The sequence below is a fragment of the Triticum urartu genome, chromosome 4 (assembly GCF_003073215.2).
Source record: "Triticum urartu cultivar G1812 chromosome 4, Tu2.1, whole genome shotgun sequence".
NCBI classification, from domain to species: domain Eukaryota; kingdom Viridiplantae; phylum Streptophyta; class Magnoliopsida; order Poales; family Poaceae; genus Triticum; species Triticum urartu.
This window is the reverse complement of record NC_053025.1, coordinates 502,832,903-502,851,394: the sequence shown is the minus strand read 5'-3', so window position 1 is coordinate 502,851,394 and position 18,492 is coordinate 502,832,903.

Below are 18,492 nucleotides of genomic sequence, written 5' to 3'. Positions count from 1 at the left end.
GTTTTCTTTCGCTAACGGAGCTCACGAGATTTTCTACTTTAAGTTTTGTGTTGTGAAGTTTTCAAGTTTCAGGTAAATATTTGATGGATTATGGAACAAGGAGTGGCAAGAGCCTAAACTTGGGGATGCCCATGGCACCCCCAAGATTATTTAAGGACACCTAAAAGCCAAAGCTTGGGGATTCCCCGGAAGGCATCCCCTCTTTCGTCTACTTCTATCGGTAACTTTACTTGGATCTATATTTTTATTTACCACATGATATGTGTTTTGCTTGGAGCGTCTTGTATGATTTGAGTCTTTCATTGTTAGTTTACCACAATCATCCTTGCTGTACACACCTTTTGAGAGAGCCATACATGATTTGGAATTTGTTAGAATACTCTAAATGTGCTTCGCGTATATCTTTTGAGTTATATAATTTTGCTCTAGTGCTTCACTTATATCTTTTAGAGCACGGTGGTGGATTTGTTTTATAGAAACTATTGATCTCTCATGCTCCACTTAGATTATTTTGAGATTCTTAATAGCATGGTAATTTTCTTAAAATCCTAATATGCTTGGCATGCAAGATTAATAATAAAACTCTCTTATGAGTGTGTTGAATACTATGAGAAGTTTGATACTTGATAATTGTTTTGAGATATGGAGATGGTGATATTAAAGTCATGCTAGTTGAGTAGTTGTGAATTTGAGAAATACTTGTGATGAAATCGGAGCATGATTTATTTATTGATTGTCCTCCTTATGAGTGGCGGTCGGGGACGAGCGATGGTCTTTTCCTACCAATCTATCCCCCTAGGAGCATACGCGTAATACTTTGCTTTGATAACTTGTAGATTTTTGCAATAAGTATATGAGTTCTTTATGACTAATGTTGAGTCCATGGATTATACACACTCTCACCCTTCCAACTTTGCTAGCTTCTCTAATACCGCGCACCTTTCGCCGGTATCATACACCTACCATATACCTTCCTCAAAACAGCCACCATACCTACCTATTATGGCATTTCCATAGCCATTCCGAGATATATTGCCATGCAACTTTCCACCGTTCCGTTTATGACACACTCCATCATTGTCATATTGCTTAGCATGATCATGTAGTTGACATAGTATCTGTGGCAAAGCCACCATTCATAATTCTTTCATACTTGTCACTCATGCATCATTGCATATCCCGGCACACCGCCGGAGGCATTCATATAGAGTCATATTTTGTTCTAAGTATCGAGTTGTAATTGTTGAGTTGTAAGAAAAATAAAAGTGTGATGATCATCATTATTAGAGCATTATCCCGGTGAGGAAAGGATGATGGAGACTATGATTCCCCCACAAGTCAGGATGAGACTCCAGACGAAAAATAAATAAAAGAGGCCAAAGAAGCCCAAATAAAAAAAGAGAAAGAAGAGAGGCCATAAAAAAGAGAAAAGGCCCAAATAAAAAATAAAAAAATGAGAGAAAAAGAGAGAAGGGACAATGTTACTATCCTTTTACTACACTTGTGCTTCAATGTAGCACCATGATCTTCATAGTAGAGAGTCTCTCATGTTGTCACTTTCATATACTAGTGGGAATCTTTCATTATAGAACTTGGCTTGTATATTCCAATGATGGGATTCCTCAAATTGCCCTAGGTCTTCATGAGCAAGCAAGTTGCATGCACACCCACTTAGTTTCTTTTTGAGCTTTCATATACTTATAGCTCTAGTGCATCCGTTGCATGGCAATCCCTACTCGCTCACATTGATATCTATTGATGGGCATCTCCATAGCCCGTTGATACTCCTAGTTGATGTGAGACTATCTTCTCCTTTTTGTCTTCTCCACAACCACCACTCTATTCCACCTATAGTGCTATATCCATGGATCACGCTCATGTAATGCGTGAAGATTGAAAAAGTTTTGAGAATGTCAAAAGTATGAAACAATTGCTTGGCTTGTCATCGGGGTTGTGCATGATTTAAATATTTTGTGTGGTGAAGATAGAGCATAGCTAGACTATATGATTTTGTAGGGATAACTTTCTTTAGCCATGTTATTTTGAGAAGACATAATTGCTTTGTTAGTATGCTTGAAGTATTATCATTTTTGTGTCAATATGAACTTTTGTCTTAAATCTTTTGGATCTGAATATTCATACCACAATTAAGAATAATTACATTAAAATTATGCCAAGTAGCACTCCGCATCAAAAATTCTATTTTTATCATTTACCTACTGGAGGATGAGCAGGAATTAAGCTTGGGGATGCTTGATACGTCTCCAACGTATCTATAATTTTTGATTGCTCCATGCTATATTATCTACTGCTTTGGACATTATTGGGCTTTATTATCCACTTTTATATTATTTTTGGGACTGGCCTATTAACCGGAGGCCCAGCCCAGAATTGATGTTTTTTTCCTGTTTTAGGGTTTCGAACAAAAGGAGTATCAAACGGAGTCCAAACGGAATGAAACCTTCGGGAATGTGATTTTCTTATCGAATACATCTCAGGAGACGTGGACTCGTCAAGACACGTAACAGGAGGCCATGAGGTAGGGGGCGCGCCTACCCCCCAGGCGCGCCCTCCACCCTCGTGGGCCCCCTGTTGCTCCACCGACGTACTTCTTCCTCCAAACGATCAGATACAGAGCCAAAACCCTAATTCCACCGCTGTAACTTTATGCATCCACGAGATCCCATCTTGGGGCCTGTTCCGAAGCTCCGCCGGAGGGGGCATCGATCACGGAGGGCTTCTTCATCAACACCATTGCCCCTCCGATGAAGTGCGGGTACTTTACCTCAGACCTACGGGTCTATAGTTAGTAGCTAGATGGCTTCTTCTCTCTTTTTGGATGTCAATACAATGTTCTCCCCCTCTCTTGTGGAGATCTATTCGATGTAATCTTCTTTTTGCGGTGTGTTTGTTGAGACCGATGAATTGTGGGTTTATGATCAAGTCTATCTATGAATAATATTTGAATCTTCTCTGAATTCTTTTATGTATGATTGGTTATCTTTGCAAGTCTCTTCGAATTATCAGTTTGGTTTGGCCTACTAGATTGATATTTCTTGCAATGGGAGAAGTGCTTATCTTTGGGTTCAATCTTGCGGTGTCCTTTCCCGGTGACAGTAAGGGCAACAAGGCACCTATTGGATTGTTGCCATCGAGGATAACAAGATGGGGTTTTCTTCATATTGCATGAGTCTATCCCTCTACATCATGTCATCTTGCTTAAGGTGTTACTCTGTTTTTAACTTAATACTCTAGATGCATGCTGGATAGCCGTCGATGAGTGGAGTAATAGTAGTAGATGCAGGCAGGAGTCGGTCTACTTGTCTCGGACGTGATGCCTATATGCATGATCATACCTAGATATTCTCATAACTATGCTCAATTCTGTCAATTGCTCAACGGTAATTTGTTCACCCACCCTAGAATACTTATGCTCTCAAGAGAAGCCACTAGTGAAACCTATGGCCCCCGGGTCTATCTTTATCATATCAACCTCCTACTACTTAGTTATTTACTTTGCCATTTACTTTGCCCTTATTTTACTTTTCATCTTTATCATAAAAATACCAAAAATAATATCTTATCATATCTATCAGATCTCACTCTCGTAAGTGGCCCTATAGGTATTGACAACCCCTATTTGCGTTGGTTGCGAGGATTTATTTGTTTTGTGCAGGTCCGAGGGACTCGCGCGTAGCCTCCTACTCGATTGATACCCTGGTTCTCAAAAACTGAGGGAAATACTTACGCTACTTTGCTGCATCATCCCTTCCTCTTCGGGGAAAACCAACGCAGTGCTAAAAGAGGCAGTAGGGAACAAGTGGGGGCATCTTTTTGCAAAACTGGAGAAATTTGGTTTGTATGTGTCAGATCTAGATCCGACGGCTATTGGTTAAAGATGGCAGGCACAACATCATCACCAACTCAGGACCTATTTGATTCGCGGGATTTTGAAAACACAGGAATAGGACACGACAATATTACAAGTTTCAAACTGATATTACAAATGTTAGGAGTAATGCTGCACCTACGAAGAGGGAATTACTAGGAAGTTTACGTAAGAACTTTCGTTACTTTAGGTGGATGCAGCATTATCGTACAAACTAAAATACACTGCCCTGACAAGTCACTAATGGTCAAATAAGTTTTCGAGTCTCTGGCCACTTGATGTTTCAAAAACAAATTCAGCTTCCGTGGAGACTTTGTCATTTTGGCTTAGACGCTTGCGATGATCAGCGCGCCATTTATTGTTGCACTAGAGAATGCCAAACCTCATTACCTTGAGCACACTTGCCTCCAGAACAAAGAACCTAGCCAATTTAATCTCAGATGTGCTGCCTCGGTAGTCGATCAAATCAATTTCTGTAAGATGGAGATCAAGTTATTCTATGAGATTGTTATAGTGCAGCACATTTTTCACTTTCGAGTCTTTTTTATCTGCAAAAGAAGAGAACATATTAGAGCAGCTGGCTGTATAAGATTGTTGTGTCATCAAGAGGTACAAATATCATTCGCTCATATGATAGGGTTGGCTGGCTAGTGATATCTTTTCACTCTCTCTCTCTCTCTATTTCTCTTTCTCTTTCCTCTCATTTACCTAGGAGTACATGAAGGGCTTGGGCATTTGTTGCCTTCCACTATGTGGCTGATTCCATATTTCGCAAAATTATGCCACATAATACGCATCGATGTCCAATCAAAAGATTTTGGCACCGCTCTCGCGATGTGAGAGAGTTGGCACCGCAGTGCACACAGACCCACATGTATAAACAAATCAATCAAACCAACTACACCAGCCTCTCACTCTCCCAAAAAAGTGTTTTTTTATTGCCTCAGTCCTCTCTCTCTCTCTCTCCCGCGCAAGTGTTTTTTCATTGCGTGAGTTAATTTGGCACCGGAGCAAAGTAGGTGATCCAGATTGGGGCACCATGTGAGAAATGGAGGGGCATCGATGCCAAATGCATCTCAAGTGAATTTGGCACGTGTTTTGGCCTACATAGTGGAGGGCCGTTATAGCCCACTTTTGTACTACCACTTATTTAGTATAAAATTTTGACCATAGATTTACGTAAGAAAATGCCAATGCATGTCACTAAAATTACACCATTTGAACTTATGTTCAAATACGAATCCAACGATATAGTTCTTAGTGACATGCATTAACATTTTGTCAGTTAAATCTATGGTCAAATTTTGATACTACAAGATAGGAAGAGTAAACCAGGACGGAGGTAGTACTTGCTCTTAGGGTAACCATAGAGTTACTGGAGTAGTCTAAGTTACTTTCCACTATGACTAGCCTAGGCTACTATAGTAGTACAACAAAAAATGATGCAGGTGATCACGTGAGAAAAAATACTAAAAAAAATTCTTTCGGTGCGGTGCGTAGATGCAGTTTTGAACACTACGCTTGTCATCATAATTTGGGAAAATTATGAAAAATATGAGCTACGTTGTGATTACCGTTTACTAATAGAAAAGAAGTTTCACCTCGATGAGTAGCTTCTCCGTGCACGGAAAGCATGTAAGGAATCTAACAACTTGATCCAGATTGGGGCCGATAGATTTTATTGCCAAGATCTTCACTGTGCGCATAGACTGGGTCAAGCTTGTGGTAATCATTTTCTAGAAGACGGTCATAAATACATCAAGAAGAAATTTAAAAATGTGAATTTCAAGAAGACGGAGAAGAAGATGAGTGATGTACCTGAACGATTATGGATCCAATAAAAGTTCAGAGAATTTGGCAGGCGAGTGCACGAACGCTGTCAATTTCGGCGCGTCAATGACCATGATTTTTGTTGGACCTTCTAGATCTGATACAAGCAATCTCTCAAGGAAAGGCACATTCTCAATGACCATAACATGGAATAGCTGGAGTGATCTCTTCCCAATTGATGTCTTGTTGCGGGGCCAGCAAGACACATAAATCCATCGGAGATTCGTCGAGGCGATGTGGAGGCCAATTAACCCGTGGATCTGCTCAAGATGAAGGTACTCGAGCGCAGTATAGCAGCGGAGTAGGTGCTCCATAGCCTTCTTCGAGATGACAACGTCAAAGAGGTCGAGCTGCTTGAGTTGAGGGAGAAGAAGGGTGGGCACGACATTAGTCTGGGGAAGATAGCATGAGCTGAAGCTGGCGCGGTGCAGCGTTGGCGCGAGGCGGAGCACGACGGCGGCAGAGAGCGACATCGTCCAGCTTCAAAGCTGAGATCCTCGAGCTGATCTAGGGTGGGGGACAAGAACCACTCATCGAACTTGGGTTGGACCTTGCTGTTGATACTGAACATGCGGATGTCAAGGCGTCTGGATGGCCCAGGGTGCGATGAAAGGATCTTGGAGACTGCGGCCATGTGTTTGCAATCCCCGTTGCAGAGGCAGCTGTCGACGGTGAGGTTGAGGGGGACGCGGCGCCAGAGGGGGTGCCACCGCCAGGAGAGAAGGGCGGTCCTCACGGCAGATTTGGTGGGGAGGAGGCCGATGATGACGAGCAACATGTCGTCCGGGAGGCTGCTGATGAAGTCCAGGCTCACCGGATGCGGTTTTGGCTCGAGCCGCCTCCGCTTGTTGGCTACCTCGCCATCCATCTCAAGAGGCAGCGACGCCAGTGAACACGTGTGCTGGTGTGTGTTGTGTGCTGGGTGTGCGCGAGTGCGTCCTTCTGTGCATGCCACAGCGCAGTGGTGAATTGTGCGTGAGTGCGTCCTCCACGTGGAAGAAGTGTGTCCACAATGTGCCCTCAATTTACTAGCTTGCAGGGTGCTACCCTAAGTGGTTTCAACTTTGTTTACTTCACCGCGTGTCAGATGGGCCTCTAGTTTACTTATTTTCACCCACTGCCACATGGGCCAGCACACGAAGATACAGAACACGAGCTGACAAGGTAGCATGTGGACTGGTTGACCGGTCAACTAAACAATATACGGAGCTATACACTGACACGGTGACCATATAATCCATCGGTATAGAGTGTTCGTGTGAGAGGGGAGGCCCGTGAGAGATAGCAGAGAGAGAGAGAGGGAGAGAGAAAGAGCTACTCCCTCCTCTCGATAATGTGGTTCCAACATTTTATTAAAAGTCAAACTTTTGATACTTTGACCAAGTTTATAAAGAAATTACTTATATCTACAATACCAAAGATAAATGATAGTATGAAGTAAGTACATGTTGTGATGAATCTAATGATCTTTCCAGATGTAAATGTTTTTCTCCACATATACCTGGTCAAAATTTTCAGAGGTTTGACTTTTCAAAACATCCATATGCTTATGGACGTGAGAGAGTCCCTAACTAGAGAGAGAGAGAGTGAAATAGAAAGAGTGAGTGAAAAAAGTGTGTGTGCGTGTGTGAAAGAGACATGGACAACACTCGATAAAAGTCGACAAAAAACGTGTGTGTCTTATGAAAACATATCACACATGCATCTTCGACAACGGAAGCAAGGTGAGGAGATAGTGTGTGGTTGTTTGCAACCGAGAGAGCAAGACCCCTAGCACGTGGCCAAGAGGGGTCTGAAAAACAAGGGAGAGAGGTCGAGAGAGACGTACGAATAAAATGCAGACATGGGGAGGAGAGAGTGTATGTTTGTCCTAGAGAGATCCCCTGGAGATCGTGATGGGACTACATGGGTGGGAGATCGATTGACAAGGTGTGTGCGCGATAGAAGATACCCCGAGAGATATCAAGATAGACGTATGGATGGAAGGAGACAATATGTGTGTTCCTGATGGCTAGTGAGAGATAATCATACTTAGGGGGTGCTTGTGCCTATGATGGAGTGAGGGATTATGGTACTTATTAGGGGGGTGCGTGTCACATAGAGAGAACAAGGGCGGAGAGCGTTGGATGGGTCTATATGTATAGCGCGAGCGAGACATGTGTATATGTGAACCAGGGAGATATAAAATTTGATAGAGATTGAGGAGCCCCGTTAAGGCTGAGTGGTGCGTCAGATAGCTGAGAGGGGGAAAGAGATATTCCATCCGCTCGATAATGCAGTGCATGTAATTTTTTTAGAAGTCAAACTTTGGAAACTTTGATCAGGTTTACACAAGTGTTATTTATATCTTCAATACCAAAGATACATTATACGAAACTACATCTCATGGTGAATCTAATGGTATATGTTTGCCGTTCCAGATGTAATTGTTTTTCTCCACGTACATGGTCAAACTTTGTGATGTTTGACTTTTCAATAAATCAATATGCTATGGACCGAGGAGAGTGCCTAAGTCGAGAGGGATCATGTGTGTGTGAAGGAGAATGAGTAAGTGTGCAAAAGAGTATGTGTGTGAAAGAGAAAGTGACAAAAAACGATAAATTAGAGAAAGAGTGTGTTTTTTAGTTTCTTAGGCAAACATATCACGCAGGCATCTCCGAGATAGAAAAGCGAGGTGAGGAGATACACGAAGATAGCTAGTGTGTGATTGTTTGCAACGGAGAGAGACACCCATATAGCACATGTCCAATAGAGGTCTGGCTAACAAGGAACAAAGGTCGAGAGGGACACATGGAGAACATGGACGCATGGGGAGGGCAAGAGGGTGTGTTTGTGATAGAGAGACCCTCTCGAGATGTTGAGGGGACTATATCGGTGGGAGATCGAGGGAGGTGCGTGCGCGATAGAAAGATGCCCTGAGAGAAATCGAGATAGACCATGCACATGTTTGTGATGGAGACTAAGATTATCTAGTCATACACATATAGGGGGGACTGCATGTGCCTACAATTGAGTGAGAGACCATCATACTGGGCTAGCTAGGCATGAGATTGTGTTTGTGTGTGCGTGTGAGATGGAGAGAGAACGAGGGAGAGAGATAGAGTTTTAGATGGGCCTATTGAGTGTGAGTGAGATATGCATGTGTATGTGTGACCCAGGTAGATGGAGAGTTTGAGAGAGAGGGGGAAGAGCTACGAGACGACAGAGTGGTGCGTTAGAGAGTTACGGGCAACGAGGCAAGGAATTTGTGTGCGTATGATGAGTGCACCCAAGATATCTAGCTTGGACTAGAGAATCATACATAGTGTGCGAGAGAGACCTATAGATGGAGTATATATGCATGCGAACTAGAAAGACCCCCCACCCCACGCACACACACAAAGAGAGAGAGAGAGAGATGAAGAGAAAGAGAGAGGACCAAAAGGTTTGTGTGTTGGATGCTTGCGACAGAATTGAAGATTGTCGGCGAGAGAGAGAGAGAGAGAGAGAGAGAGAGAGGGAGAGAGAGAGAGAGAGCAGGAGTCCGGGAGAGGGGGGGTCGCGTTTTATGCACCAAAGACTGATATAAACCATGTATCGATATAAACTTGCATTCAAATATTTAAATTGGAGAACATGTTTTCTGCAATCCACACATGAACAGATATATGCGTATATCAAACAAGTTCATTAATTTTACTTTTAACATGTTCATGGAGTACTATAATACTGTACAACATGCTATTCGATTGAGGTGTTCAATTTTGGATTTAGTTCACTATTTTGACCTGGTGAACATGCTATTTCATTGAATCGAGATATTTCATTTTGGGTTTGATTCCCGTTTTTTGAGTGGGTCAACTATTTGTCCTATAGTAAATTGCTAGCAACGAGCATGTAAAAACACATTACTCCTGAGCATCATCTCTCCATCTAAAAAAATTGGCAAGGTAATATTTCTAAATTTGATTCGAATCGACTTGGTAAGGTAGACGTGGATGCTCATTCTCCCACATTTTGAACGAACCGTTAAACATCCTCTGCTCGGTAGAATTCGCCCGAGCAAATAAATGGAAGACGCGAAATTACCGTCCTATGTGGGAGACGCATTAATTGGCCCGTTGTGCATCGAGGGTAGGTTCATAACTTCATCCAAGCGTGCCTTCTCCTCGGCCTAAATGACATGTGCCGAATAATTCATAGACCATGGTCGGCAAAAACATGCTCTCCTCGCCCAAAATAGCTCGCGCCCACAATTTCAAAACACGCTCTCCTCAACCAAAATTGCTCGAGCCCACTATATTTCAAAACACGCCCTCCTCGCCCAAATCGCTCCCGCCCACTATTTGGGGAGAAGCAAAGTTACTCTACTATCCCCGACCCTCAGTACACTGACCCAAGCCAAGAAGCCTAAAGGCAGGGGTAGAACTGTAACTTGTAACACCCATAATGCCGCTATATCTCCCATGTGTCGGGGCACGACTTACAGGCATAGCCGCATGGTAGGTTTGTCGCAAGAGGGGTAATCTTCACAGATCCCATGTACTCAATAAGAAAGGGATTAAGAGTTGGCTTACAATCGCCACTTCAAACAATACATAAAATATATCATACATCATTGAGGATGCAATCAAGGTCCGACTAAGGAACCAAAATAAAGAAAGACAACCCCAAATGCTAGATCCCTGATCGTCCCAACTGGGCTCCACTACTGATCAACTGGAAAAGACATAAAACAACGAACAAGATCTTCATCGAGCTCCCACTTGAGCTCGGTTGCGTCACCTGCACTCGCATCATCGGCACCTGCATCTGTTTGGAAGTATCTATGAGTCATGGGGACTCAGCAATCTCACACCTTCGTGATTAAGACTATTTAAGCTTATGAGTAGGAAAGGGTAGTGATGTGGAGCTGCAGCAAGCACTAAGGATATATGGTGGCTAACTTAGGCAAATAAGAGCGAGAAGAGAAGCAACGCACGGTCGAGAAGCTAATAGTGATCAAGAAGTTATCATGAAGCTACTTATGTTCAAACACAACTCCAAAGCCGTGTTCACTTCCCGGACTCCGCCGGAAAGAGACCATCATGGCTACACACGCGGTTGATGCATTTTAATAAAGTTAAGTGTCAAGTTTTCTACAACCGGATATTAACAAATTCCCATCTGCCCATAACCACGGGCACGGCTTTCGAAAGTTCAAAACCCTACAGGGGTGTCCCAACTTAGCCCATCACAAGCTCTCACAGTCAACGAAGGATATTCCTTCTCCCAGGAAGACCTGATCAGACTCGGAATCCCGGTTACAAGACATTTCGACAATGGTAAAACAAGACCAACAAAGCCACCCGATGTGCCGACAAATCCCGATAGGATTCGCACGTATCTGGTTCTCCGAGCACACCGGATGGGCAAGACGTCGGGTTGGCATAAACCCTGGTTGCCCAGGGGGCGCCGGACATCGCCCAGATTGGACCAACACTTAGAGAAGCACTGGCCCGGGGGTTTAAAATAAAGATGACCCTTGAGTCCACGGAACCCAAGGGAAAAGTCTTAGGTGGCAAATGGTAAAACCAAGGTTGGGCCTTACTGGAGGAGTTTTATTCAAAGCGAATTGTCAAGGGGTTCCCATAACACCCAACCGCGTAAGGGACGCAAAATCAAGGAACATAACACCGGTATGACGGAAACTAGGGCGGCAAGAGTGGAACAAAACACCAGGCATAAGGCCGAGCCTTCCACCCTTTACTAAGTATATAGGTGCATTAAAATAAACAAGATATAATAATGATATCCCAACAATAACCATGTTCCAACAAGGAACAAACTTCATCTTCACCTACAACTAGCAACGATATAAGAGGGGCTAAGGAAAAGCGGTAACATAGCCAACCAACGGTTTGCTAGGAAAGGTGGGTTCGAGGCTTGACATGGCAATATGGGAGTCATGATAAAGCAAGTGGTAGGTATTGCTGCATAGCAAAAGAGCGAGCAACTAGCAAGCAAAGATAGAAGTGATTTCGAGGGTACGGTCATCTTGCCTGCAAAGTTCTTAGAGTTGATGAGAGCTTGATACTCATAAGAGTACTCAATGGGTTCCTCAATCACGTACTCGTCTCCCGGCTCTACCCAAAGCAATAACACAAGCAAAGGACCAACAATCAATCACGGTGCAATGCACAAGCAACATGATGCAAAACATGGCATGACATGCGGGATGTGATATGCAATGCATATGCGTGCTTTGGAAGAGAAAGAATGAACAAGGCATCACCTTGGCAAACCAAGTGTGCCACTGGAAAGATGAGATGATTTTGGTCGAAATCGATATAAAGATCACCGGAACCGGATGCACGATTTGCAAATGGCATGCAAAACAAGAATGTCACAATTCTGCGATTAACAACATGATGCCATCTAGAATGCAACAAGAAACTAAGCTACTGCGCTCGAACATAGCAACAAAGCACATGGAAGAGATCTACTCAAGATGCTTGACAAAACATGAACACTGAGCTACGGCTAATCACACAAGAGCAGATTCAAACAAGCATGGCAATAGTGCAAAAGATATCAGCAATACTACCATGCCAGGAATAACATCAGGAAGCAATATTTATAACAAGTAAACAACATGCTAAAAGAACAGAACATAGCAAACAAAGGCATGGCATGCATCTACTAAAAGCATAGAACAAAAGTCCCTTAATGATCATGATCCAAAAAGGCATAGAAGATATGATGGCACTCATGTAAACATAGCAAGTTTCGTTAACAGATTCAGACTGGGCAGAAAACTGAGCATGGCATAAACAGAATTATGAAGGCATCTTTGCGAGCTTGATTCACTCACCACAAGGCATTGAATGAAAAAACAAGCATAGCATCAGCAAGAAGACATGTTCAAGAAGCTAACCATGGCAAGAGCAAGTTCATAGCATGCATGGATCAATAACAACACCCATGGAAAAATTGATTAACATGTAAACAATCTGCCAGGAACATTTTATAGCAAAAGTAGAGCAAGATTGAGACATGCTAGGTCACTCCATAATTGCAAACAGGGGCATGGATGGATAGAGCACAACCATATGTCCAAAGCATCCTTACTGAAGCAACTCAAAACAAGCATGGATCTTACTGTAGCATCTAGTTTACATGGCATAAAACTAACAGCAGGAAAAATGACTTGGTAGAATCCCAAGTCCCTGAAAACAACAATATCACGAAGGCTACTTTGCATGCTTGTGCTAGTAGCCACATAGATCACTAAAATACATGGCAAGAACCCCTGTAAATATGGCATGGCATAGATCAAAACACATGTAGAGCTCATGCCCATATGCATCACACAACAAATGTAGCAAAAATGACAAATCCTCATACTCTGGTAAGAACCAACACCTAACAATTTATAGAACTCTTGCATCAGTGATTAGGGTCTTAAGATGGACTCAAACAAGCATGACACAATGTAACAAAATGAACAGTATCTCACAATGAACATTTTGATATATCATGCGCATGAAACGGAGCTGTGGTCATGAAGTTATGATGCGATGAACAGGGGCTCAAAATACTGCAGAAAAAGGACATAGAGATATATTACCCTCCGGATCTAGGGTTTCGGGCGCGTGGATTGAGGTTGTACGAAATCCTCGCCGGAGTAGAGGACGGAGTTGGCCGGAGACGTTGAGGACGCCAGATCCGAGGCGGCCGGAGACGACGGAGGGCGGCGGACGCACGGGCGCGACGCGGTGGCCGCGGAGAATGACGACGGTGGCAGGGCACTGGGCGGCGAGCTTGGCGGTGGCGCAGCGCAGGCGCGGGGCGGCGGCAGCGGAATCGAGGCGTGAGCGGCGGGGCGCGGGTGGAGAGGCGGCGGCGGGGCGCGGCCCGGTCGGCGTGCAGGAGGGCCGGCCACCGGCCAGGCGGGCCGGCGCGGTGGGAGATGGCGACGCGACACGTGGCGTCTCCTGGCTGGTCGGGCGGCGGTGGCAGACGCGTCCGGCTCCGCCCGGACGTGTCCGGTGGCAGTGGAGGGTGGAACTAGGGTTTCGGGACTCGGATTTTGGACGGGGAGGACATATTTATAGCAAGGAGGAGGTAGGAGTGTCCAGATGGGGTCTAGTTTTCGCCGACACGATGGTGATCCGACGGCGGAGGACATGGGAGTGGTTTGGAAGGGTTATTGGGCCGTTTTGGAGGGGTGTTGGGCTGCAACACACACGAGGCCTTTATGGTTCCCCGGTTAATCGTTGGAGTATCAAACGGACTCCAAATGACACGAAATTTGACAGGCGGTCTACCGGTGGTGTACCAAGGCCACTTGGCAAATCTCGGTGCATTCCGAGAACGTTTAACACCCGCTCATGAAAAGAGACAAAACGGGGACGCCGGTGCACGTAGGAGTGTCGGATTGCAAAACGGACAACGGGGAAAATGCTCGGATGCAAGAGACGAACATGAATGCAAATGCGATGCACATGATGACATGATATGAAATGCATGACATGAAAACAATGCAAAACGAAGACAAAAACCCAACCATGAAGGGAATCTCGCAACACAACTCCGGAAAAGGCAAGGTCAGAGTTACAAATATGGAAAGTTGTATCCGGGGTGTTACAACACTCCACCACTACGAGAGGATCTCGTCCCGAGATCTAGCATGGCACCGGAGGGAAAATGGAAGATGAAGGGGGTAAAACAAAGTTGCTTCTTTAACAAACGAGTGAAACCAACGAACCATGATAGTTTGAACAAATTGAAAGAAAGATTACAACGAAGATGAACAAAGTTGAAAACACTCCGTTAGAAAAGAGGAACAAGGAACATTACTAGAGCCTTGTAGGTTGAATGACATAAGAAAAGGGTTGTGATGGACAAGAAGTACATACAAGCACTCCGGTTGAAACGAGATGTACAAAGAATGATAAGGATCAATTATGACAACACTCCGGTTAAATGGATAAGCACGAAAAGAACATGATCCTCACCATTCGAGATGATGAGAGAAAAGAGCAACATCACAATGCCTCCGAAAGAAATGTAAGAATGGAACCAAAAGAACGGAGGAGAAAACCACATCTTCTACCTCAAATTAGCTCAGAAAAAACATCTTTAGGAGAAGGGTCGAACGGAGTTGTTGGAAATCAAACAACAAAAAGAGTAAGCTTTTTGTGGGCTTACGGGAAACATCTCAAAATTTGAGGTGAAATTCTGCCACTAACGGAATTACTGCTTGCTTGAGAGCAACGAAGAGATGAAAACCTCTTTCATCGCAAGAATAGGAGGAAACTTGGATTATTGATAAGCACCACAATAGCAACATTCCTTAGGGAAGGCTTTAGGTGAAATATAACTCAAGATAACTCCAACGAAGAGATTGATGGATTGAGAAGAGCTCATGCTCTAAGAAATTGATGGGTTTAACTATCTCATTCTTGACAATGTTGAAATCATGACACACGAAGGGAAATTGTCAAGAGTGACATAACACCACCTCAAAAGATAAGATAGGAGGAACTTCACTTTGGAATGCAAGATGAAGAAGGCTTGAACTCCTCAAAACAAAACATGTGTTGAGCACCATGTTTAATTTTGAGTATAGCTTGGCGGATCTTTACTCCAAGAAAAAATATTGAAGAACAATTGAAGAATGAAAGGAATCCTTGACGAACCACCATGTTGAGCCTCCATGAAGAACTCTGGTAATAAAAGAATGATAAAAAAGAAGTGAAGGATAAAAAGAATAAGATTGAAGCCTTGCAATGATTGGATGGATCTTCGTGATGATATAATGCAGAAAAACTTGGAACTCCGGAAAGAAAGATGAACAAATGAAATCAAGAATTTGATGAACCTCCGGAATAAGGAATTAATCACTTGGATGAAACAAGAATAAGAATTACATTATGTTTATCCTTGATCAATTAAATTGATGACAAGCAACGGATTTGGCATACTACTTATTCTCATTGAAAGGATTAAGAGAGATATAGCGTAAACTTGGGAAGGTCTTCGATGAACCACCGGTAGGATTGAAATAACGAATAAATTGATATGATAACCAAGGAAGAGAACTCTTGAACGAACCACCGTTAGAATTCAACATCAACGAAGAAAAGATAAGGAAACACCAGGGAGAATTAGAGAACGAATGAAGATACTTGAGGGAATTTAGATACAAATGAAATGAAGAGATCATGAACTGACTAGAGAATACTTGAGCGATGCACCGGTAAGATTTGGAGAATGAGAGATGAAAGCTGAGAATGAATAAACCCGAAATGATGGCCTCCGGAGAATCAAACTGAAAAGACTCCTGAATTGCTCCGGATGGTTGAAAAGAATTCTCACAATTGGAAACAATTATGAGCGGATGGCATCAAGCTAGAACCATGAATCTTGAGAGAACGGGTAAGATTTGGAGTAAAAACTCTTCTTCGGTCTTCAAAAGTCCGAGAATGACGACGAGAAACACCACCATGAATTGTTGAGGCACTCCGGAATGAAAATTAGAAAGGTTGAACTAACAATGAAAGGAATTTGAAAGATCTTGGAGAAAAACATATGACTGATAACAATTCATTCTTACGTCAAACTTGGAAAAAAATTGAGAGTAGCTCCAGAAAATTAGAAGAGTCAGGTAAGATCTTGGGAAAAGACCTGTGGGTTAGGGCCCACTCAAAAGAAACACTAATGAACGGTTACTTGAAAGGGAAATTGCACCGTTAAGAATTAAATGGCTTGAATGAGATAACATCCTCGAAAGAGCTTGAACGAAGGTAGAGTGGAAACACGAATCTTCGAGATATCTTGAGCACTCCAGAACAATTGAATAGAGAGAAGTGGATGATTAAGGGGTGCATCGGCATGATAAAACATTTGAAACAAGGAAAAGGATATGATCAACACCAAAGATTGAATTGAATCCACCGGAGAAGAAAGAGAACGAATAATGATGAACTTAAAGCTCCGTTAGAATCTTCATGAGAATCATCGGATAAGAACCTTGATTGAAAAGAACGAAGAGACTTCACATGAATAAAATGGATACTAGATTAAGAAATATGATTCCTTGAAGAAAAAGGGGGGGGGGGGGGGAAAAACAAAGGAAACTTGTAGCAGATGGAATCGAACAAACACTAATGAGAAAACTTAGAGTTGATCTTGCGCATGTTGAAAATGATCGGATCCACTTGAAGAGAAACACACCGGTTGAAAAGGATTGACATGACAATCTCGATTATCAAGAAGGATTAGTATTCACATAGAAATATGAGAACACCGCTTAGGAAAGGTATGGAATACACAGTTGACATTGAAGCAAATCGAATACCACAACTCAAAACAAAACAGAGGATTGGCTTGCAAAATAAGCCGGAAACAAACATATGATAGATCACATATTGTATCATGTGTCTGTTGGAAAGATATTCTAGGAGCTACTTGAATTCCCACTTATAAACTCCCGAAACCTTCTGGTTATGCAATCAGGTGTTGGGGATACAGGGGAAGCATAATATCTCACCCAAAACTAGCAAATCCTACATCCAGCTGTATCCATCCTTCAACACATAACCAAGTGCTGGAGATATGCCCTAGAGGCAATCATGTATGATGATATTTCCTATGTGTTTATGAATAAAGATAGTCCTTGGACATTATCAATGATGTGTATCAGCAAGTACGTGACTTGTTTGTGGGACTATGCATTGTATGATGACTGTCCTAAAAGGTCCCTAGTCGAAAGGGTTGTGTGCATGCGTAGCCAACTAGACTAGCATATGACACGGTCGATGGCTTGGTCTCACTAGCCATGGAGCATTGGATGCTAACCGGATAATATGGACTTGGAAGGATCTGGTCGGATTCGACGTAGTCGGATCCGAGTCGAGATAAGGTCCAAGTCGGACAGACCCAACTATGAGACGCAGCGATATGTCATCCGTGAGTCTCTAGTATAAGATATGTTCTCTGTCCTAAGACCTGAGCTGACGCATGTACTCGGGATGGTGACAGACTTGCTTTGGGCCGACCAAACGCTACTCCGTAACTGGGTAGTTATAAAGGTAGGTGATACATCTCCAACGTATCTATAATTTTTGATTGCTCCATGCTATATTATTTACTGTTTTGAATGTTTATGGGCTTTATTATACACTTTTATATTATTTTTGGGACTAACCTATTAACCCAGAGCCCAGTGCCAGTTTTTGTTTTTACTCTGTTTTTGGGTTTCGAAGAAAAGGAAAACTAAACGGAGTCCAATTGACCTGAAACTTCACGGAACACATTTTTGGAAGGAAAGAAGCCCAGAAGACTTGGAGTGCATGTCGGGGGATCTGCGAGGAGGTCACGAGGCAGGGGGGCGCGCCCACCCCCCTGGGCGTGCCCTCCACCCTCGTGAGCCCCTCGTGGCCCCCCTGACGTACTTTTTCCGCCTATATATTTCCATATACCCTAAAAACTTCGAGGAGCATAATAGATCGGGAGTTCCGCCACCAGAAGCCTCCGTAGCCATCGAAAGCCAATCTAGACCCGTTTCGGCACCCTGCCGAAGGGGGCAATCCCTCTTCGGTGGCCATCTTCATCATCCCGGTGCTCTCCATGACAAGGAGGGAATAGTTCTCCCTCGGGGCTGAGGGTATGTACCAATAGCTATGTGTTTGATCTCTCTCTCCCATGTTCTTGAGGTGATACGATCTTGATGTATCGCGAGCTTTGCTATTATAGTTGGATCCTATGATATTTTCTCCCCCTCTACTCTCTTGTACCGGATTGAGTTT